General features: G+C 35.2%; 1 protein-coding gene and 1 long non-coding RNA gene across 2 annotated transcripts in view; one reads left to right on the forward strand and one right to left on the reverse strand.

Moving 5' to 3' along the window:
* LOC121736086 (actin-interacting protein 1) overlaps positions 1-25,190 on the reverse strand; it is a 111,033-nt gene that overhangs the window by 71,258 nt on the left and 14,585 nt on the right. The gene's annotated exons all lie outside the window — the stretch shown is intronic.
* LOC121736105 lies at positions 7,829-8,452 on the forward strand. Its single transcript, XR_006036974.1, has 3 exons — positions 7,829-7,912; positions 8,122-8,275; positions 8,408-8,452. It is a non-coding gene; the product is annotated as an uncharacterized LOC121736105 (long non-coding RNA).

Raw genomic sequence — 25,190 nt, forward strand, 5'->3', positions numbered from 1 at the left:
ACAACTTGACAATCAATCAAAAACGGGCTCGTGTCGATTGGTGCAAAAAAATGATAAAAAAATACAACCGTGGTACGTCAAAAGCCGTTTATAATATCTACACAGGTGATGAATCTTGGATCTATGCATATGACCCCGAAACTAAACAACAGTCAACGGTGTGGGTGTTCCAAGATGAGCCGAAACCAACAAAAGTTACTCGTGCAAAAAGTACTTTGAAGCAAATGGTCGCCTGCTTTTTTGGAATTAATGGACATGTGGCTACAGTGCCATTAGAGAATCGTAAAACGGTTAATTCTGAATGGTATACGACCATTTGTTTACCAGAAGTCTTTGAAGAAATAAGAAAGGACAACCGACAACGGAGAATCATATTACATCACGACAATGCTAGCTGTCACACCTCAGCTGAAACAACTCAGTTTTTGGAGGGTCAAAAGATCGAATTGACTGGTCATCCGCCGTACAGCCCTGATTTGGCACCTAACGATTTCTTTTTATTTCCATACGCGAAGAACAAATTACGTGGTCAACGTTTTTCGAGCCGCGAAGAGGCTGTTGATGCGTTCAAAATGCACGTTTTGGAGATACCTCAATCAGAATGGAAAAAGTGCTATGAAAATTGGTTCCAGCGTATGCAAAAGTGTGTCGATCATCGCGGCGAATATTTTGAAAAGCAATAAAACCATATTAAATGATATATGTTTGTTTCTTTTTTTAATTCCGGATACATAAATAGCAGCCCTCGTATATTATAAAACAAAGTCGCTTTTTTTCCTTCATGTCTCTTTGTTCCCTTTAATAGATAGAGTGTTTATAAGTATAATAACATTCATTAAATAGTGGGGAAATACTGTTAATTTTGGGGTTTCTAATGTGATGTCGTAAATGATTACATTTTTTTCCGCTTCGTTGCAAGCGCAGGCTGAAGTCTGAACCCTACGAGATTTATCAAAATAACGTACTAAGTATTGTATACTATAAAAAGGTCTACAGAAAACTCCGCAGTCCGCGATGGTATGTTATGTCTATCTCTTATGGATATCCTACAATAACATTTTTGTCATTTACTTTTAACTTCAAATAATGGATAATTTTTGAAGCGATTTTAACCAATGCGGCAATAATCCTTATTCAATTAAATACTTTAAATACATTATTGATTTAATATAGATCTATGTTGCCCTTTACAGCATATGATTTAAATGAATATTTTATTTATTCTTTTATATATATTTTCGAAGATATTAAAGATTTAAAACTTGCGGGACGTAGGTTTGCGACCGTACCGACCAATGCGGGCCACGGGTAGTAATGAATATGATATAATTAAAAACTACTGAATCGATTTTAATTATTTTTTCAGTGAGTGACATAGGTTATACTTAATATATTTTATACCCGTGCAAAGCCGGGGCGCGTGGCTAGTATATTATAAAACAAAGTCGCTTTTTTTTCCTCATGTCCCTTGGTTCCCTTTAATCTTTAAAATTACGCAACGGATTTTGATGCGGTTTTCTTTAACCCCTTAAAGGAGTGAGCACACTGAGACGGGCCGTGCCGGGGCTCATCACAAACATCCGCCTCCATACAATTTGTAAGGAAGATACAATTTGTACAGATTTATCAAAATAATATACCAAGTATTGTACACATTGAAAAGGTCTACAGAAAACTCCGCGATGGTATATGTCTATCTCTTATGGATATCTCACAATAACATTTTTTGTCATTTACTTTTAGGGGGATATTAGATTATCATATATATTGGATCCGAGATCATTGAGTCAATGATATTGGATAATGTAATATAGACATATGATTCATTTCTTCCTTGATCATAGATTTTTGACATTTGCTGAGAGATTGGATCCAATACGGTCATAGAAATAGGTGTTGCCAGTTATTTAATATAAAAAAGAGTTTTTAATTTCTTGTTCGTAAATATGTTCCAAATAATGTAGTGTAATTATTTTTCTAATTATATACTTGGATAATCTTGCTGAAATAACAAAAAACAAGCCATATTAAAAATGACGATGTCTTTTAACAGATCGAATTCTCTGAGATCTAGTAACCCTGACGTCAACACCTGTCAGCGTTAGCGCTCTCCATTGGCTATTGAAACCACATATGACGTAAAATAGGATCAATGAAATATGATAATGTAATATGCAGATATGATCAAATGATCATATATATTGGATCCTATATATGATCATAGAAATGATCTAATATAAATGATAATGTAATACCCCAAACCTTAACGACAAATAATGCCTAATTTTCGAAGCAATTTTAATAAATACAGCATTAATCCTTATCCAATTAAATACCTTAAATACATTGTTGATTTAATGTCGATCTATATGGCCCTTTACAGCATATGATTGTAACATAGTAAATTTCTTATAAATAATAAACTGTTCTATTAGCGCCATCTATTGACATAATTTTGAATTAAAGTTTTCTTATTGATCGATTTTTAGGAAATCACTAATGTTTTTTAATATTAAAACAATTTTAATTATATATTTAAATATTTTAAGTAACAATACATTCATATTTTAATAATTCTTTTTATCAAATTTAATTTTTAAAATTCGCGCACTTTACTTCTTAGTTTTGATTTTTGACTTTTTAGAAAAAAAAAACTTTTTGGGTATAAAAGACGAGTCTGAAATGTCATCGGCCTTTTTTCTTCTATTCGGCCATTCTAGTTTTTGAAATCTAGATTTCAAAAACTAGAATGTAGTTTCTTGAACATCTACTTATTCCCCAATATTGGTGAGTTTGTGTGTCTATTTAGTTTTCTTATAGCTTCTTAATTGTGTTGAAAATTACAAGGTTTTCTTTGATATATTTATGTCCTTCTATTATTCTAAAATACTTAAGCTGACTATGTGTCCGGCAAACCTTTGTTTTATAATTTAAGCCCTTTTATCAAGATTAATTTCATTATAATCTCTTATTTCTTTTGTAATTTAACATAATCTAGCATATAAACATGTTCCAAATTGTTAATTTGCCCTGTTATCGTAAATTTGGGTAATCTTAATGTACCCAATTTTGAAATTATTAATTGTTCTTTTTACTTTTTTTATTGTAATGGACATGCAACCCGTGGTTTCTTTTCCAAAATATTTGGACCACGTGGTTGTCTGTCCATTCCACGTGTCTGAAACTCCGGAATGTTTTTTTCAGGGAACCCATACTCGGGTTGAAGATACCCTTAGCTTAATAACCCGCTCAACCCCATGATCATGGAGCTATAGAAGATAATCCAGCCTTGGGTTGCGGATAGCCACCGCCCCGGGCTGCCCTACCACCTGAACACCCTGCGAACACCGGCTGCTGTACACACCTGGGACGTCCGAGCACCAGCGACCACCTACGGACGACGCGAAGGGGCTGGAGCTCTTCACACTGGCTAGCTATCCTCCAGTCTCCAAGCTAAGTGCCATGTGGTCCTAGACGTCCCTCATACCCTTTGAGTACACAGACGGCTGTAACTAGCGTAGCACAAATCCACTAGAACTACCCTCCTGATGATTAATTACTTAAATTTACAATGATGAGTCTCTTCTCTTTTAAATAACCCTTTTAATTTTACCTTATTAAATTATTAATTATGTAGTTAATATATTTTTTATAACAATAAATTCGTTACTGATTTTTAACATTTCATTTATCTCTCTCTTAGGAGCAAACTCTTCTACTTCTATGTCACACTCCTATTTAATTAAAAATCTTTCTTTTTTTACTATTTTTTTTTTAAATGTGACATTGGCGCCCAACGAAGGGCGTATTAAATGAATATTTTTGAAGATATTATTACAGATTTAAAAATTGCGAGACGTAGCTTTCGCGGCGGTACCGACCAATGTGGGCCACGGGTAGTAATAATGAATATAAATCAAAACTGCTGAATCGATTTTAATATTTTTTTCAGTGGCTAAATGTGACCATTTTAACCCCGCTGTTCAGCTACTTCAGAGACTATTCCTATTGTTGGCTGGAGAACGAACTCTTACGTACCTCATACATTTTATGAAAGTGAGTATGATTTTGGGCGTATAAATATATTGTCTGACCGGCATGATATGTTGTTACCTGTGGGGTCTGTACTTTGAACCCTGTTTGTAAGTGTGTGAATGCTGACGCGTGCGAGTTGCAATTGTGTATGTAAGACGTGACGTATGAACGGAGCTTAGAATAAGTAAAATATTATTTCAATACACAGTTGGTCCAACGCTCTCGAGTCTTTCACTTGTGCCCTCCTGCTACTGCTCCGTAGTCTATATCTCTGTGTGTCCCATATACCACCGTAGACATACAGCATAACTATAACATTGGTGACCCCGTGAACACGAAGACAGCTCCGACTCCGGCTAAAACTAAGGCAGCGAAGACTCCGACCAACGAAGGCTCCACCCAGACGACCACCGGGCTGAAAATATAATGAACGAGCAGCAGCATAACCTGATGGGCGCCGCACCGGAATCCTCAACAAGCGGATTTTCGCCAGCTATGAAGAAAGAAGATACAGAATTGGCAACAATTTCCATTGGTAGCAGAATCCCAGAATTTTGGAAGGATAACCCTCGCCTGTGGTTTTATCAAGTCGAGGCAATTCTAGCTCCACAAAAGACATCGGATGCGAATAAATATTTAATGTGCGTCGCGAAGCTGAACAGGGACGCCATTCAGCAAGTTGCAGACATCTTGGCAAATCCGCCGCAGCAAAATAAATATGAAGCGCTGAAAAATCGACTACTGCAAATTTATGAAGAATCGGAGGCGCGGCAGTTAAAAAAATTAATTTCCGAAATCGAGCTCGGTGACCAGAAACCGAGTCAGCTGCTTAGAAGAATGAAGGAATTAGCTAGAGGAAAAATCGAAGACGAGACCCTGAAGATTTTGAGGCAAGGTCACTTACCTTCTCAAGTTGTATTACTTCCATGAAAATGGATATTTTCATGGAAGTAACACAACTTGATCAGTTAGTATCTGATATTATAGTAAAAGAAAGTATCAGATACGCACAACAGAACGGAAGACCTTTTACTGTTGGCTTGGACGAAATGAAGGCGCTTTTGGGGATGAGTTATGTTATGAGTTACCATGTTTTGCCAACATTTAGATGTTACCTACTGGTAGACTGATGAAGAACTCACAATATGCAAAAGGCTGAGAAGATGAAGCGTTGTGTCAATTGTGCGACAAAGCGCATAGAAGGACATAATATAATGAATGTGCTATGTGCCATGTCCTCTTGTGCTTTACAAGTAAGCGAAATTGTTTCGCAGAATATCATAATTAACTCTTTTATATTACTTTTATATCTCTTTTTATTATTATTATTTGTGTCACAAAGCAATAAATAAAATTAGTATGAAATAATTCTCACTGTTCGTTTATTTACAATTATGGCACACAGGGAATAATATTTACCACGAAATTACAGCAAAGGATTATGAGAAGAAACGTCCCCACCAACCAACAGAGCAGAAACAGGTGTCATTCGAAAAATCTACTAGAATAGAGAATTTTTTACTATGGCGACATCTGTCGAATACGTGGGGTTACAGTGCAATTCCATCAAACTTGGCGCAGCGTCGTCATCGTGCCACGACACGACGCCGCCACCCTGACACGGTGCGACGCCGCACAGTGTCCCGGAGACGCGAACGGCGCACCGCGCGCCCTTATACAGGGTGAAACTTCCGAAAAATAGCGTTCCAAACTTAAACGAGGCATGTGAAATACCTATCAAACAAAGTCGCGTAGTGGAAATATTGTCAGATTTCAATCAAACTGAACGGGCCACGGGGCGGCGCACTGTTCGTGGCACCGGAAATCGGAACACGCGTCACGTGTCACGGTGGCGGCGTCGTATCGTGGCACGGTGACGATGCCGCGCCGTGTTTGATGGTGACGTGGCCTTAGGTTTTATAATAATATATTGTTTTTATTTTATTTTTTCTCTTTTACATACGCATTTCCTTAATGTGCAAATAAATAGTGTTAAAATATGGAGATCATATTAATATTATTGTCTTCAATTAAACGTCATTTGTTTGTTCACGAAATTAATAAAAACCAGCACAGTGCGTATTGGATCACGCGCAATATAGGGCTCTGTACTCTGTAGTACCGCTAGTTTTTGGATAATTTTTGTATCGTCAATGAATGTACATTTGTAACGTGTTTATCACTACCAACAATACCATCTCAGTTACGTTCAAAAGAATTTGAACGAAAAGTCTCTTTATACTTCTTCAAATATTTTTTTTTAGTGGATCGACTATTACTCAATTACTTATTTATGAAGTTTTCTTAGCCGTGATACTAGTCCTTTAAAGTCAGCATAATATCTTCTACGAATTTTTCCACATTTTCAGGAGCAACCTGAGCTAAACAGCTAAACTTGAGGTAAAACAATTTGAGCTAGTGGAAGGTGGGACACTGGACTCTAACGATTTTTTCCACTTTAAAACTTCATATTTCACAAGTGGATCTCTAAATCGGAAAATGATCTTTGAATACTCTGAATAATATTTTTTAAAAACGTACCCAACGACACCCCACACGATAGGATGGACGCGGGAAAAAAAAATCACCCCCGCTTGATGTGTATGGGGAGGTACCATAAAAAAAATAAAGATTTTATTTACCATTTTGTCGCCATCATTTTGATAATATGCATACATGCCAAATTACAGCATTGTAGGCCCTATAGTCTCTGACAAAAAACGTGGATAGACAGACAGACACACAGACTGACAGACAGAGCGAAACTACAAGGGTTCCTTGTTGACTACGGAACCCTGATATGCGTTTTGTTTGTAGAAAAAAGTGATTTTTTTGTTCAAAAATAAACACCTTTTTTTTGGAGAAAAGTTTATTTTTTTAATAAACCCAATTGATTTTAAAACTGACACTGTTATTTAAGACTTTTCTGGGTCCCAGTGAACAAATCGAGATGCATCCCATGACTGTTGAAGGGTGGGGACGGGGTCCATACAAAATCCCCCATAGGCCTTTGTTTTTTTAGCGATATTTTCTTACATTACACCCAAAATAGCTAAAATATTGTATTGCATTATAATATTTCATCTTGGATACCTTATGGCCCTGTAAGGGTTAATAATTTTATTGTACTTATTGATAAGTGTTTTTAATTTCAGTTTGTTCATTTGATGATTTACTTCATTATTATCAAATTGATTTTGATTTTTTATAATTTTATTTTACTTAGGTATTCATAAGTGTTTTTAATTTCACTTTGTTGATTTAAAAAATGTGACAATAACAAAAAAAATATTTTTAAATGTCTTTTATTTTGATTTGATACGCTACAATAATGATAGTATACTTACCTACTGATTAATAACCTTAAAAACCACAAAACATATTCCTCTAAGTTTATATACTTATATTTCCTGGAAAACATATTTTTTTCATGAAATAGTCATATTTCCAGCAGAGATGTGAATTATTTGAAATACATGTATTTGAAACGCAAATACAAAATGCAAAATACCTATTTTTATTTTATATTTGAAATACCTTTTTTCTAAATGTATTTTGTATTTTATTTGAAATACTTTTTATAAATGTATTTTGTATTTACAAAATACAAAATAGTTTTGTCACATTTTTAATTCATTTTTCCAAATTACTGAACGCACTGATTGATCGTAGTCATTCGAAGTGTTGTCATTGCGGCCCGTGCGAGCCAGAAAAAAAAACATTGCGCGTCAGTCAACTGTCAAACTAACGTCAAGTGTCAACAAACTAGCTTCAAATGAAGTCCAAGCAAAGTCGTGTTCGTGTGTTGATTATTACTTTTCTGTGTGATTTTGCTCAGTTTTCTTCGCTTGCTAGATATTATAGTAATAAATAAAATGTAAGTGATACTCGTACATTACTATAAATATTTTGTAACTAAGCATCAAGTATTAAACGCAGCTATGGACCTAGTTGCCGTGCCGTGTTGCTATGATGCCGTGTCCAAGGGATTCATTTTTATATGTATATTGTAATTTGTAGGTATAGACAGTACATAAGTAAGTGATAAGTGATAATATTATGCTTAAAACCTCTTACTTTTTTCAGGGACAAGAACATTCCATTCATATTAAAACACTTCTTCAAAGACATTATAAATGAACCTGGAAGTGATGTAAATGTATCTGGAACTTGCAAAAAGTGTTCGAAAACACTGAAAGGAAGTTTGAATTCTACATCCAACTTTTTGAACCATTTAAAAGTAAGTAAAACTTAAAGTTTTAATTGAATTTTATTTTGTTAAACAAATAATTCGATTTCAAAACTGATTATCTTATGAAATAATTTAATCGCAGATATTCTATTTTTTAACCTATTTATTATACTTTTGCAGAGAAAAGGACATGCTGATGTATTAGCAGAGTATGAAAAACTCAAAGTCCAAAATAATAGGAAGAGAAAAGATGTTGGTGATGCTGGTGAGGGATGCAGTTCATCTAAAATATTGAAACAATCCACTCTTCCAGCCATGTTACCAAAGTCAGTTCATTTCGACAAGTTACTTGTGAATTTTTTAGTGGATACCATGTCACCTATATCAATTGTAGAAAATGAATCCTTCAAGGCTCTAATTGAAGGTGCACAGCAATTAAGTGTTCCACCGAAAATAATGTGCAGGAAAACATGTAACAAAAAAATTGCAGAACAATACACAGAATATATAGAAAATACAAAACAACAAATGAGAAATGTTGACTTTATATGCACACAGCTGATATATGGTCATCATCCAAGAGAAGCTATCTAGGCGTAACTGCTCATTGGATTGATTGTGATAAATTTAATCGGAAAAGTGTAACTTTGGCTTGCAGAAGATTTAAGGGAACACATAGTTATGATAAAGTAGCTGAGCTGATTGCAGAGATCCATTCTGAATTTGATTTGAAACTGTCAAAAATAGTAAAGACTATTACGGACAATGGATCAAATATGGTCAAAGCGTTTAGAATATATGGACAAGATTCAGATACAGGAATAACTGAAGGATCTCTCATCCAAAATATTAATGTAATGCATGATAATATTGACGATGGAGATGATGATAATGTGTTAACCCTAACACAATTTCCGGAGGCATTTGAAGAATTTGAAGAGTTGCAACTGCCTAAACATGAAAGGTGTGCCACACACACATTACATTTAATAGCTTCACAAGATATGGATAAGGCTAGATCGCAAAGTAATTCATACAAAAAAATTTATGATGCAGCTATGGCAAAATGTCGAGCAGTATGGAATCTATGTTCGAGGTCTCCTAAAGCCTGTGAAATATATCTAGAATCGACTGAAAAATCCCCTACTTCTCCGTGTCCAACCAGATGGAACTCATACTATAATTGCATTCAAGATCTATTGGCAGTTAAGGGTACCCTAAATGAAACTTTAAAGAAACTGGGATTTACCACTTTTAAAGAAATTGAAATTCAATTTCTGATTGAGTATGTAAGCTGTTCAAAGCCTATTGCTGATGGTATCAGAAGTTTAGAAGGGGACAAAGATACTTACTATGGATGTCTTATACCAGAACTGATGAGAATGCAAATAATTCTAAGCACTTTGAAAATGGATAACCTTACATATTGTGATGTATTGATAGATGTTATTAAAGAAAGTCTCAATAGGCGTTTTGAGATGTTTTATAAATTAGAAGCGCCAAAAGCAAAATATGGCATAATAGCAGCAGTATCTTATCCTTTTTTCAAAATGAAATGGGAGCCAAAAGCCAACAGAAAATACATCAAGGAAGTATTTGTTTCAGAAGTTAGAAAGATAAAACAAGAAAACGAAAAGAGTTCCCAAGTCCAACATACTGACTCTGATAAAGAGAAGGAAAGGGCAGAATCTTATTATATGCTTCTTGAAGACTCATCTAACTCTTCAACAGCCAGTAATAATGTTAATACTACAATAGATCTGGATCTGGAAATTACAATATTTAAAAGATGAAGACAATACCTTAGAATCCTTGAACAGGTATCCAAATGTAAAAAAACTCTTCCTTAAATATAATACCTGCTTACCGAGTTCTGCCCCTGTTGAACGACTATTTTCTTTTGGTGGAATGATAATGAGGCCCCATAGGCGGAACATGAAAGATGAACTCTTTGAACAAATTGTAGTTTTAAAATCTGAGAAATAAAATATATAAGTGCTTATGCTTAACAAGGTATTTTATTTTCCAAACCTATTTTGAAAATACGTATTTTGCATTTTGTATTTAAATACTTTTATTTAAAACTATTTTGTATTTATATTTGAAATAGTCCTAACAACTATGCATTTGCATTTTGTATTTAAATACTTTTCCTAAACTATTTTTCACATCTCTGATTTCCAGGAAATATAACTTGGAGAAATATTATTGATGATATATAAAAACGATTCATTTAAACGATTCATTATTATCACAGGGTCATTAATACTCGTAATTCGTAAATGTGACAAGATTTTAAGTCAATGTTGATACAATGTAATCCGGCCTTTACAGGGTTCCAGAGTGTTATAAAATTTCCAGTGTGTTGCAAACGAATTTGTGTGTTACACTTTCTAGTGCGTTATGGTACAAAATTTGTGAGCCTCACCCATATATTTTATACCCGTGCGAAGCCGGGCGGGTCGGTACTACATAATAATATAAAGATAGCAAAAAAGGAGTTTTTTTATTAAATAAGGGGCAAACGAGCAAACGGTCACCTGATGGAAAGCAACTACCGTCGCCCATGGACACTCGCAACATCAGAAGAGCTGCAGCTGCAGGTGGCTTGAGCCGCCACTAGTTCAATGATTTGAGCGAGTGGCGGTTCAAGCCGGGCGTTCAGGCCTTAGGGTTCGAATCCCGCCTTCCCGAAATTTTAATTATAAAAATGTTGTTTTGAAAATAGTAAGAATTGCTGAAATTAAATGTTTTTTGTCAATTAGCCAGAAATAAAATAAAATTTAAGTATTTATTTTCTACTAGCAACATTAAATCCATTTTTCACATGCAATAGCAATAATTGTCAAATGTCAATCAAACAAATGTGGCTGCCGGTTTGCGCTGGAGTGCTTTTCGGTGTCTTGTTTGTTTTTCTAGATTTTTATCCCCATTAGTGCTTTATCCACCGAAGTCCGTCAAGTTGACGGACTCTTGTGTTGTTGAGTTGAGTTGTTGTGTTGTTGAGTCTCATAATGTGGACACTAGAAGGAATAGAACTACTATAAAAAAATTGCTGCAAAGTACGGAGTGACATCGGTTTGGTTGCGGCATCTAAACCGGAATTTTATTTGGATCGATAAGGAGCCAAGGATGCCGGAACGTAAACCCTACTCCAGATGGGTTTGAAGCAGCATTTAGCAGCTTGTTAATAAACAGCCTATCTAGTGTCCATGCCCCTGGGGCAAATTGTGAGGTGGATAATTGCCATGCTTTGCATGAAGTTCTCACCACAAGCGGGGCCTGCAAAGAACAAATAAAATGCGAGCTGTCTAAGATTCCAGACATAGAATTTACACCTCTTTAAGACAAAAGTGACCCCTGAATAGTTGGGGGGCTACGATATGTTAGCGGTTATTTTATTAAAGCCGCTAAGAAGAAAGTCTTCAAGGGTTGTAGTGCATGCAAAAAAAACTTAATGTCCGATCAGGAACAGGAGTATTTAAAATGTAGAGAGCACGCTACTACGTTACTACTAAATTGCTTTGTAGTCCCAGCGACTCTCTTGAATTGTGTTTCGAATCTGCAGGATGTAAATTACGCAATAATTAAAATTTTAATTAAAACAGTGATATTTATTTACATACAATTTGAGTTTTTAAAATGTGAACTACATAAAGAAAAATTAATCGATTTTTTAATCAACCTATCGTGCAGATTCTTCATTTACAATTACTGTAAGAATATAAATAGAATATTAATGAATAGGAGAGAGTGTGATGATGATACGGATTTGTATAAGCTGAAAGCGAAAAAGTTATATATGAAATGTTTTAAAAGAAAAAATAAATTATATTAACGACTAGCTGTTGCCCGCGACTTCATCCGCGTGGACTTCAGTTTATAGTACTTTATAGCGCGCGATGTCAACAAAATTGGTGTCAAAAGCTTTTATAAAAAAACCCTGGTACCCCTTAAATCAATACAGCTGTGCAGTGTGCACACAATAAGTATTTCATTTTTTTATATTAAACTTTATATTTTATGCCAAATTTTAAAGCTTATTTAGCCCTCCGATTACACAACTTTACCCATAAACTATTTATCATTGATAGATTTAAGGTTACGTCACTGCACAGATAAAGTACTGAGTTATTTAATACCGTAGAATAGATATAACAATCGAAAAAAATCGAAACTTAAATGTAAGATGATACCACGTCTTATAGGAAGACTTTTGAGCAAGCGTCAGCGCGATGTAGAAGACGCACGGCGCCATCTATTATGAATTGTTGGAACTAACTTAATTTGAACAAATTTACGCATTTTCACCCCCTTACAACCCTTTTTTCCAGTAAAAAAGTAGCCTATGTCCTTTCTCAGGCTTTAGACTATCTGTATACAAAATTTCATTACCATCGGTTCGGTAGTTTTGGCGTTTGGCGTGAAAGCGAGACTGACAGACAGACAGACAGACAAAGATACTTTCGCATTTATAATATTAGTATAGATTATGTGCACACTGCACAGCTGTTTTTGGGTATTTTGATTAATTAAGGGCCGCGCTACACCGGAATGGCAGCGGCGAGGCGAGCACTTTCAGCGCTGCCATTCCGGTGTAACGCGGCCCTAAGAGGGGTACCACTTACCAGGGTTTTAAAAAGTTTTTAAATTTGACACAAATTTTGTTGACACCGCGCGCTATAAACTAAAGACCACGCGGACGAAGTCGCGGGCAACAGCTAGTTAGTTAATATTAATGTGTATAACAATCGAAAGAATCGTAAAACCTACCTCAACATGGTACCACCTCTTATAGAAATACGCATGAGCAAGCAATAGCGCGATCTAGGGGACTCTTGGCGCCATCTGTTTTGGGTTTTTTGGAACTAAGTTAATTTAACCAAATTTACGCATTTTCACCCCCTTACAACCCCTTTTTCCAGTTAAAAAGTAGCCTATGTCCTTTCTCAAGCTTTAGACTATCTGTGTACAAAATTTCATTACAATCGGTTCAGTAGTTTTGGCGCTGTTGTTTTTGAATTTGATGTCTAAGTTGGTAGGTGAGTTATTAGTTAATAACGTGTATAACAATCGAAAGAATCGAAAAATCTAGCTCAATATGGTACCACCTCTTATAGAAATACGTATGAGCAAGCAATAGCGCGATCTAGGGGACTCTTGGCGCCATCTGTTTTAAGTTTTTGGAACTAAGTTAATTTGACCAAATTTACGCATTTTCACCCCCTTACAACCCCTTTTTCCAGTTAAAAAGTAGCCTATGTCCTTTCTCAGGCTTTAGACTATCTGTGTACAAAATTTCATTACTGGGTCAGGCCGTAGATTTTTCCACTTTTTTCATAACCAGTGAGATTCATACAATATCACAAACAATTTAATATTTTTACCTGCTTTGGTATTTTTATCCTGTTGTATTTTATTAAAGGTAAAAACAACTTTTACGAATTAGCTGTAACTAGAAAAGTTTTTATAAAATTTAATTTCAAAGAGCACAAGGAAATATATTTTCATACAAAAAAAACTTGTCAATAAATTTAATCATAACTTTAATCAACAAATGTCACGAATATTTATTGAAGTAAGCTGTATTGTATAATACATAATAGAAAAGAAGGAGGTTCGAGCAATTTAACGCAATATCTCTTTATGTTTTAACGCCATTCCATTTATGTTTATCCCAATTTTAAAACATGTCTTTAATTTCTACACTTTTATGTTACTATTTTTATGTTACCAATATCGTGGTTAAATGTAAACTTTGAATAATATTAGGAGAATTGGCATTATAAGACAGGCAACATTGAATAGAAGTATTAGAGTTAAAAAAAAAGACGCCATATTGTTGTCTATGGATTGTGTCAAACAGTGCACGCATTTTTCGTCAGTGAAATTGGAAAACAATTATTGTGATTTTTAAAGGTAAGTACTCGCTGGTTTATGTTAATTGTGTTATTTGTTTGTATGGTAAAGCTTACATTTATGAAAGAAACGTCTTTAAAAGCGCAAATCTTTTTCGTTTCCAAATTATAACCTTTTTTCATCCAAAATATTTCACTTTTATGATACTTTATGTTACTCTTATGATACTTTTCTGTTACCGGTAACATAAAATTTTATGTTACGTAACATAAGGGGCCCATAAAGGTCTGCGCATAATAATAATATTATAATAACTTAAAAAGATGGGATTATACATCTCACTCACCCACTTCTCACGCACATTACACACGCACTACACACACTCACAAACACTTATCACTTTCACCTACTGACTCCACACTTCTTTTACTTATGCAATTATGTACTAAGTGCTAGACTAGATATTAAGCTGGAAGAGCGAGGCATTCCCAACAAAAACAAGTGTCTTTTGACTACTCAAAGGGAAGCCCCTGCAACAAATATGTATGGATTTACATAAATAAAGAATTTTATTTATTTATCCATACTAATATTATAAATGCGAAAGTGTGTCTATCTGTCTGTCTGTCTGTCTGTCTGTTACCTCTTCACGCCCAAACCGCTAAACCGATATTGCTGAACATACTAATATTATAAATGCGAAAGTGTATCTGTCTGTCTGTCAGTCTGTCTGTCTGTCTGTTACCTCTTCACGCCCAAACCGCTAAACCGATATTGCTGAAATTTGGTATGGATATACTTTAGAGTCCCGGGAATAACATAGGATACATATTATCCTGGAAAAATGTACGCTTCCCGCGCGATAAACAAATTTTGGCGCAACGGAGTTGCGGGCATCATCTAGTATATTATAAATGCGAAAGTTTGTAAGTATGAATGTATGGATGTGTTTGTGACTCTTTCTCGTAAAAAGTACTGGATGGATTTTAATGAAATTTTACAATAATATAGCGAAATCATCAGAATAACACATATGCTACTTTTTACCACGGCAAATGTTTTAGTTCCCACGGGAAACCCTATGAGACCGCGGGTGAAATTGCAGGGCAGACAGCTAGTAAAGAATAATCTTAATTTGGTCGCATTTTTTATTTTTGCTCCTTTTTAGGGTTCCGTACACAAAGGGTAAAAACGGGACCCTATTACTGAGACCTCGATGTCTGTCTGTCTGTCATCAGGCTGTATCTCAAGAACCGCTATAGCTAGACTTCTGAAATTTTCACAGATTGCATATATCTGTTGCCGCTATAACAACAAATACTAAAAATAAAATAAAGTTAATATTTGAGGGGGGGCTCCCATACAAGGAACGTGATTTTTTGGCCTCTTTTGCTCGTAATCAATAATGGTAACAGCTAGGCACTTGAAATTTTCACAAAATCCTAAATTATATTTGTACTTTAATAATTAATAATAAAATTAAATTAAAGTAAATATTTAAGGGGGGCTCCCATACAAAAAACACTATTTTTTGTCTACTTTCGCTCTATACCGGTACGGAACCCTTAGTGCGCGAGTCCGACTCGCATTTGGCCGATTATTTTTATTTATTTTTGCTACTTACTACAGAACTCTGTCATTTGTTAACAGATTTAACTTAATTTACTTTCTTGTAGATGCCGATGACACCTGCTGAAAAACAAAGAAAATATAGGGAAAAAATGAAAACGAATAATCCTGAAAAATATGAAGAAATTAAAAGAAAATCTTCCGAAAATGCTTTAAAGTATTATAGAAATAAAATAAAAAATTACACACCAGAACAAAAAGAAAACCAAAAACGTAAATGGAAAGAAGATAGAAAAAAATCCAAAGCACAGGTGCCATCAACTTCACAAGAAAACAGTGCTGTAGAAGAAGCTCAGAAGATGCGCAACATTCAACGTCGCATTGAATATAAGCTAAAGCTAGAAAACTTGGAATTACGAAACAAAGTATCTAATTTGTTGAAGAGCTTTAAATCCCTGGAAAGAAAATATTATAGACAGCAAAAAAAATCAACGAAATGAATGAAAAGTTTGAAAATATTATGATTAGATTGAAAACGATTGAAGATAGTAGTAGACCGGATGTGACTGAAGAAACCATAAGACAAAATATAGAATATACGCCTATGAAACGAGTTGAAGAATTTGTAAATGAAAATGTCCCGAATATCGAAACACCAAAGAAAGAAAATATCAAAGAAAAACTACTACAGTTAAACGTGTTGACTGAAACTCTAAAGCAAGAAATGAATAATTCAAACAATTCTGAAAAAAATACCTTAAAAAAAAATCTTAAATAACGATTTTGTCAAGAAGTACAAACAAAAAAGTAAATTTACGATTTCATTGGGACTGAAAAGTAATTTAAAACAAAAACGCAGGGTACATATACGTAAGTCTGTTCATTTGCGAAATAAAATTGAGGTTTTTTATAATAGGGATGATATTACTCGTGCAACGGCTGGGAAAAAGGAGTATAGAACTCACAAAAAGGTTTCGCGCCAAATAAGATACCAATTAGACAAACTTAAAATTCTTCATCAGAAATTCGTCTCTGAAGTAGGAACCATTAGCTTCAGCACGTTCAAAAAATATAGGCCATTTTATGTCTTACCTCCCAAAATTAAAGACTGCGAAACTTGTGGGTGTGTGAAGCACTCCAATATGCAGTTTATAATTGATGAATTAAAATCACAAGGATTACTTCAACAAGAAAGCATAAATGATATCACAGCTAGCTTTGTTTGTGATTTCAAATCTAAAGAATGTATGTATGGTGAGTGTGGTAGTTGTGCAGATATGAAGTTATATAGTGATGATAAAAAAGAAACAGAAAAGGTTAAGTGGTTTGAATGGACTATGAATGATTATGAATACGGTCAAGGAGAAAAAGCTAAGAAAATTAAGAGAATGATGAAGATAGCAAACGAAGGTACATTACAAGACTTACTCAACATATTTAATGAAGAAATGAAAAAATTTAAAATACATGTTTTCAACTTTTATCATCAGTATAATAAATACAAATCATGCAGAGATAACTTAAAAAACAATGAGGCTATTATCCATATAGATTTTTCAGAAAATTTCACCTGTAAATATAACAAAGAAGTTCAGGCAACGCATTTTATTAGGGAACAAATAACTTTACACACAGGTGTCTTGATGACAATAAGGACATTCCCAAAATCCCGGAAGATCCAACCAATTTTGAATTGGATGAAAAAACTGGTATTTTAGCAAATTGTAACAAAAAAATCACTATTTTGTCTAATAAAATTCTAAAGAAAACTGAATATAGTAAGAAAAGCAATAATAAGGAAATTATTATAAGAAGTGAAAAATTAAACATGATAAAAATAAATTCGAAAAACACGACGATAGTGAAAACAGTTTTGTGGGAAATATAAATGAATCTGGAGAAGGTTGCAAGAAAGTAGAAAATGATATAAATAAAGCCGAAAAAGACGCAAAAAAAGCGGAAGATAGAAGTAAAGGCAAAAAAAACAGAATCAAAATGGAAAAAAACGAAAACAAAGACAATGAAGATAAGATTAGAGCCGAAGAAAACACAAACACAGCCGAGGATGATAAAATTCAGTCTAACGAGGGTTGCAACAAAGCAGAAGAAGATATAAATAAAGCCAAAGAAGACGAAAATAAAGCGGAAGATGGAAAAGAAGATGGGAGTAAAGGCAAAAATGACAGAATCAAAACGGAAAATAACGAAAATAAAGACAATGAAGATAGGAATAGAGCCAAAGAAAACAAGTTAGATGAGGATTACAAAAGCAAAGATGATGTAGATGAAAATTTTATTCAAAACTTAATGTGTAGTATTTTAAAAATAATTGACACTGTTTTAGTACGCTATTACCAAAAAAAAACTTAGAAATACTATGTTGGCTTTGTAATGAATTTAGAATTAAAGAATAGTGAGCAATATTATAAAATTAAATTCTTAAAAACTATTACAGATTCTTTGAGAAATGTGAAATTTATTATTCCAAAAAAACGAGATGTCGATTTAGTACCTGAAGTATCTATAGTGAAACAGATTAACATTACTCAAGAAAATGATTCCAATGAATATTATCTGTGTGACGAAAGTGACACAGTCTATTTTGTATAAAAGATATTATTTACTTTTTGTTTTATATTATAAAGTTTTTCCTGGCAATTAAAATTAGATTTTAGGGAAAAATACGTTTTAAGTTTGTTACCTAATTGTTATTTCTACATTTTACTGAATTTAGCTCAAGATTTAATTTTATCTAAGTATAAAATATTAGTAAAGCGATTTTAATTTGTGATTGAAAGAAGCTAAATAAATAAGTATGTGTATTTGAATGTTTGAGAAACAATAACAGTTGTTGTTTACCTTTCGTGAATTTGTTTTTGATACTAGATAAGATATTGCTTTAAAAAGCCAAATGAAAATAAGTAAATAATCATGTCGATTCCAATGCACACAATTAAATTTTATTAAAAATAGAAGTGATGCCATCCCTTTCACTCTCATTTCCATTCGTCTGCTTGAGAAAGAGTCAGCATGAATTTTAGTTTTAATAAAATTTAATTATGTACATTGGAATCGACATGAATATCTACGAAATTGAAACGTTGATTGCAGCATTTAACTACTTACTAAGAATTAATAAAATTACATTCAAGTAAAAAGTTGTTTATTTTTATTTGTAAATTGCCTCACATTGTGTCGTTATGTATGCAGCTTTATTATAATTAATGTGACTTTTATGTTACTTTTATGATACTGTAACATAAAAGTTTGTAAGTTACTTTATGTTACAAAGTGGAAAAATCTACGGCCTAACCCTACTATCGGTTCAGTAGTTTTGGCGTGAAAGCGAGACAGACAGACAGACAGACAGAGATACTTTCGCATTTATAATATTATATAGATAATATTCTAACGTATTAAAAACTATAAACAAAAACATACTAACTAATAAGTATGATTAGTTCTATGTTACAATAAAGTAAAAAATAAAACGCCATCTGTTGAATCGTATTAGAACTAAAATGTTCATTCCATCGATATATTTCTGGATTTTTTATAATATTATACATAAAATATGTTTAAGATTTTTGAAATTTTATTTTAATACACATCCAAGACCCAGGAAAATTGAAAACTTTTTGTTCCGCCTGCGGGACTCGAAACCAGGACCCCCGGGATGAGCGCTGGCCACGCGCAATGCGAATTCATTTTCATCGAAATTTTCATGGAAATAAGATATTTTCCCACATCAAAATGTAGCCTATGTCCTTTCTCAGACTCTAGAATAACTGTATACAAAATTTCATTGCAATCGGTTCAGTAGTTTTGGCGTGAAAGCAAGACAGACAGACAGACAGACAGACAGACAGACAGACAGACAGAGATACTTTCGCATTTATAATATTAGTATGGATTGTCAGTGTTTTATTTATTGAAAAAAAAACATCCTATAAAAAAGAAACAAAAAGCAACCTAGACCCAGTAACCAATGCTATATTATGTAGGTAGGTGCAAAAAGTTGCCAAAACCAACGTCCAGAGGGCGCCTCTTGCCTTACCCAATTTCCCGTCGAGTTGGACCTCTATTCCTTAATATAAAAAAATATAAAAGTACTCTGTTGTGCAGCGTTTCCATGGATATATAATCTTTTAACGCCTCCGTGGTCTAGTGGTATAGAGCGCGGCTCTTGACTCGGACAAGTTTGGTTAGGACAATGCAGGCTGATCACGTGATTGTCTGACAAGTAAGATGACTCATGCGTCGGATGGCATGTAAAAAGTCGGTCCTGCGCCTGATCTCTCGCCGGTCGTGTCGCCCTTCTGCCCCACTGGGTTATGAAAGTAAAGGAATAGAGAGTGCTCTTGTGTACTGCGCACACACTTGTGCACTATAAAATTACTCCTGCGTAGCTACCCTGGTTTCAATGAAACCGGCCACAGTCACTGAAACCGGTGTGGGAGCTATTATAATCTTTTTATATCTTATAATTGAATAAAATGTTTGTTTTGTTTTCCAGATCAGCAATGAAGCGTGGTCAACTATTAATAATTTATATGGTATTAAACGACAGGGACAAAGAAAATGTTACTCCTCCTGTTCCTATCGAATCCATTTCAAGTTATTCCATTTGATTTAACGCAGGCTTACAATAAAAAAGTGTCACACGAGTTCACACGACACGACACGACACGTTACTTCATGACTTTTCAATTTACTCTCAATAAGCCTTTTTGTTTGATACCCATATTGCAGAAGTGCTTTAAAAATAACTATATTCCCCTATCTTAGATGAGCCGCCATATTGAATGTAGAATGACATTACATTCGTTTCCTAGTTACTCTCAATGAGCCCATTCATTTGATACCCATAATGCAGAATTGTATTAAAAATAACTATATCCTCCTACGAGTACCTTGAATGAGACGCCATATTGGATGCAGAATGACATTACATTAGTTTCCAAGTTACTCTCAATGAGCCCTTTCATTTGATACCCATATTGCAGAAGTGCATTAAAAATAACTATACCTCTATCTTGGATGAGCCGCCACATTGGATGTAGTATGACACGACATTCGTTTTGGAGTTACTCTCAAAAAGCCCTTTCATTTAATATCCATATTGTAGAACTGGCCACATGGGCGTACCCAGGTTCTAGGCCAGGGGGGGGGGGCAAAAAAGAATAAAAAAATTATAATTTTTAGTTGTATTGCAAACAAATGGCAAACAATCGTTATTTTTATAGATGAAAGTACTTAGTAGAGACGTCAACATGATCCAGGGGGGGGGGGGGGAATTTAGAGTGATGTCACATACAATATCATGTATTATGTATTGTCATCCAAACTAAACGTACCTGCAAATTTCAGCTCGATCGGTTAAATATATCTACTCCAAAATTGAGTTCCAAGATTTCACCCGAAAAAACATACTTACATACATACAGAGCAAGTTAAATAAAAGCTTTTAAAAAATAATGAAGCTTGTTATAATTTTAATATTGACCAAAAATGTTTGCAAAAATAGCAAACAAATAGCAACCAAAATCAAAAAGTGTGAAGATAACATCGTTAACACTTGCTCATCTCTTAAATTTATAAGATCAAGGAGTTCCAAGGCTGCAAAAACTATTGCCAGTAGACCACTAGCTGAAATAAATTACACAGATTTAGCCAAAAACACCGGTGTATAAATTGTGTTTACTAAGGAACAAAGAGCCATTCTGGCTGAGCATCTTCGTAAAATGTGCAATTACGGACTGACGAGAGCTCAAATTTGTAAGGTATGTTTCGCCAAGGCTGAAAAAGTTGGTGTCGCAGATCGATTTAATGAAGCTAAGAAGTCTGCGGGTAGGGACTTTCTAGCGGACTTTTTCCAGCTACATCCTGATCTCAGTATTAGAAAGCTAGAAGCGACAAGCATCAATAGGATACTCGGATTCAATTAAGTAGAAGTGAATCGATTCTTTCAAAATCTGGAATATGTCATGACTCATGACATAGTTCCACTTTCATCCGTCTCATATTAACAATATGGATGAGACTGCTGTAACGACGGTCCAGGAAACTGAAAAATTTTAGCACATAATATTTAATTTCAGTGTCTTAATTATAATGAGTAGTCCCACGACAGATTTTTAGCATTTCAGATGTGGCTAGGACCGTGTCGACGAAGTTTGTCCCTTTTTTCTAGATTGATTTGAAAGAGATGACACTACAATGCTGCCACTTTTTAATTTCTTCACTTTTTTGACAGACTATAAATATTGTGTATACCCCTATAATACACTCTAACAAGTCCGAAGCTTTGGGTTACACTTCACCCTATAACGATAATACCGCGGAAATAATGGAAACGAAACGGAGATCACGCTCTCGTAGACGTCGATCGTCTAAAGGGGTTTTAGAATATCACAGAAGATTACGTGGTAGATCTACAGAAATAAGCGAATCTCGGAGGGTTTATGATTCAGGCGCATATCAAACTCGTAGGAGTCGCCAAAGGCGCCGCTCGTATCGCACAGAAACTGAACTCACTACAGGCACGTTTAGCAGATCTAGAACTTCAACAACGACGAGCTCCTCGAGCTCTTTTGATGAAAAGAAGAGATAGACTAGATCTCGCTCGTCCAATTTTAGTAAAACAAAAAAGAGACGTGTGCGTTCGTCCTCTTGTAGCTCACTCGTATTGGAAAAAATAGCTCGTATGTTTAGTAAATCTGATCGTCACTATGAAGGTGCCCAGCACGTAATATCAGAATTCAATCCAGATTCTCATGATCAAACGGCCGAAGATTGGGTACGGAAGGTCAATGAGCTGAAAATGTCCACGCTAAGTCGTCCAATGAGATTGCGTCAGCCGTTTTTGATTTACTTTCACAAACTGACTTTACTGACAAAAAGTACACAAAATAAAAACAGCACAATGATTGCTATGGTTGCTTACTGGTTAGTGGTTAACTAATTGTGCCCAAAGGAATGTCAAGACCGTTGAACTTATATTTCCTGTGCCCGGTCACTCCTTCATGCCGGCTGATCGTGTTTTCGGATATATAGAAAAAGAGGTCAAAAACAGAAGTGATTATTACATCCAACTGAATATAGAGACATTTAAAATCACTGTGGCATTGCTCGTAAACTAGGTGAGTACTTCACTGTGAAGGATTGGAATTTGGAAGGCCTATGCGAGTAAAACAATAAAACCTCCAGGTAAATTTCACTTCGCAGAGTGCAAAAGACACTATGTGACTAGAGTAAAGAACAAGCCGGGACGGTTCCTTTTAAGAGGCGAAATTAATTATAAAATGGACTTCGGAGTTTTTTTATTATTAAATAAGGGGGCAAACGAGCAAACGGGTCACCTGATGGTAAGCAACTACCGTCGCCCATGGACACTCGCAACATCAGAAGAGCTGCAGGTGCGTTGCCGGCCTTTTAAGAGGGTATACGCTCTTTTCTTGAAGGTTTGCAGGTCGTATCGGTCCGGAAATACTGCTGGTGACAGCCCATTCCAGAGTTTTACAGTGCGCGGCAGAAAGTTATGCGAAAAACGCACTGTGGAAGACTGCCACTCATCAAGGTGATGAGGATGGTATGTTTTTCGCGTGGGACGATAGCGAAAAGTTAGAGGTGGTATGATTCCGAACAATTCCTCAGAGCACTCCCCGTGATACAACCGATAGAGGATGCAGAGTGAAGCAACATCTCGGCGTAATTCCAGGGGGTACAAGCTGTTTGAAACACTATGGCAGTCAACAATTCAAGCAGCCCTTCGTTGGATACGATCCAGAGGGAGCAGTTGGTATTTTGGCGCCCCTGCCCAGAGATGAGAACAATATTCCATATGAGGCCGAACCTGCGCCTTGTAGAGTTGTAGGCGTTGGTCCGGACTGAAGTACTGTCTCGCTCTGTTAAGAACGCCAAGCTTCTTTGAGGCTAATTTGGCCTTACCCTCAAGATGATATCGGAACTGGACTTCGCTCGATATGTTGACGCCAAGTATCTCAATGCTAGGGGAGATGGTTAAAGATGTGCCCTCGAAACGAGGATAAACGACCATTGGTGACTTTTTAGTGGTGAACGCGCAGACTTGTGTCTTGGCGGGGTTGAATTGGACTAAGTTACGTCTACCCCATTCAGAGACCTTCTCCAATGAATTCTCCACCTTAGACACAAGTTCGTTTCGACTCTCAGTGACATTTTGCCGAGAAATATTAGGGGAGCCGGTATATACAGCATCACCTGTACTATCATCCGCATAGCAATGAATGCCTTTGGTTTGTAACATGTCATTGATATGCAGTATGAATAGAGTAGGCGATAGCACACAGCCCTGAGGGACACCAGCATTAACAGACTGAGTTTCCGAGCATTCGCCGTCAACCTTTATGCTTCTGTCTGCTAAGAAACTAGTGACCCACTTACATAATTTCTCGGGTAGCCCGTATGACGGAAGCTTTGATAGCAGCGCTTTATGCCAAACCCGATCGGACCGGAGTTCCTAAAAGCGTATCCTCAACATCAGAGTTTGGTACATCACACAAATTAAACAGTACAACGTAGCTTATGTTTATTTAGAGAAGGGAATTTCTGTGGAATTATGAAAATCTTAAGAAAGTGGATAGAAGCGCTTTTGTGTCTAGAGTATATTATAATTATTGAATTAAGGGCCTGTTTCACCACTATCTGATAAGTGCCAAATAGGCTATCCACCACTTAACTTGACAGCTTAAGTATGAAGAATCTGTCAAAAAAATTGTGAATAGCCTATTCGGCCCTTTATCAGAAAGTAGTGAAAAAGGCCCTAAGTGTCTAAACACACTAGGCTGAATTACGCCGGCGTAAATTCCGCCGCGTTTCAAACTCATACAAAATACGGGCGGAACGCGAGAGACGACACACTATTCCGTCGCGTATTTGTATGCGTTTGACATTTGCGGCGAAATTTACGCTGGCGTAATTCAGCCTAGTGTGTTTAGACACTTAGTTTAGATATTTATAAAATACTCATAGTAACTTTCTGTATGAGGTATGTTTTAAATCTACCTCGAGATAGAAAATGCCATGTTTCATAACCTAACCTAATTTATGTTTATTTCTTACAGATTTGAGACCAAGAAAGAAAAACCTGATGGAGAGACTAAATAAAACTAAATGTACGTTGAAGTCTCTTCGTAGAAGCTCCGTATTAATAGAAAAAATTGAATCGCCAGTATTAAAAGAACTGCTAATTAACGCTCGCCTCTGGAAACGAGTCCACTCTCCTAGATTTTTCGTATATAAAGACTTTTTGCTAATAAGTGAATAGGATATATTTTGCACTATCTCAAAGGCTCAAATCTACTTTCAGGTTCATACTGTAGCTTCACTAGTTAAGATATTAGTTTTTTTAATCTCTATATTATATATATTAGTTTTTTTAATATATATTATATCCTAACTATTTGAGAAGCTTCTCCTAAAACGTTTAAAACCTGTACTAGAAGAAAGAAAATTGATTCCAGACTATCAATTTGGCTTTAGAGAAAAACACTCT

Source organism: Aricia agestis, chromosome 18 (assembly GCF_905147365.1).
Source record: "Aricia agestis chromosome 18, ilAriAges1.1, whole genome shotgun sequence".
Taxonomy (NCBI): domain Eukaryota; kingdom Metazoa; phylum Arthropoda; class Insecta; order Lepidoptera; family Lycaenidae; genus Aricia; species Aricia agestis.